The sequence below is a fragment of the Pezoporus wallicus genome, unplaced genomic scaffold (genome assembly GCF_028554395.1).
Source record: "Pezoporus wallicus isolate ANWC-B61680 ecotype Strahan unplaced genomic scaffold, APGP_CSIRO_Pwel_v1 contig_7113, whole genome shotgun sequence".
Taxonomy (NCBI): Eukaryota; Metazoa; Chordata; class Aves; order Psittaciformes; family Psittacidae; genus Pezoporus; species Pezoporus wallicus.
Genome location: NW_026642076.1, coordinates 602281 through 602792, shown reverse-complemented (window position 1 = coordinate 602792; position 512 = coordinate 602281).

The following is a 512-nucleotide window of genomic DNA, read 5'->3' as shown; positions in this document are numbered from 1 at the left end:
TTATTTTTCCTTGTCTGTAAATATTCTGTTAAGGAGGATCATCTCTACTAAAGCTAAACTGGTAAAGGATAATCCTAGTATAAAAAAGGTAATGTAAATTTGCTACTTTAAAACATTAAGATATTTTTTGCTAGCATAAAAATACTTAAATAGGTATTATTTTAAGGAGCTCTACATTTGATTCGTAGATTCCTTTAGCTCCTGTGTGTATGTGATGAAGCTGAAGGGAGAGTTGTGTTATGTATTTAAAATTAGGCTTGCACTTACATCCTTTTTCTCTTGAGTAATGTTTGGGATCCATTCTGAGGAGTTATTGAGAGTATCTGTGTATGAAAGTAATCTTATATGAGAGATGCTGGCAACTTGTTCAGAAATGTGACATATTTTGTGTGTTAAATACCATGAGATTTACTGTAAAAAGGCTACCGTGGCAGACAGTGTCTGGGTTGGTTTGTGTTAATGAAGCAGTGGCCCCACAAGCCCCAGAAATAAGTGGCTAAAAAGTTGGTCTT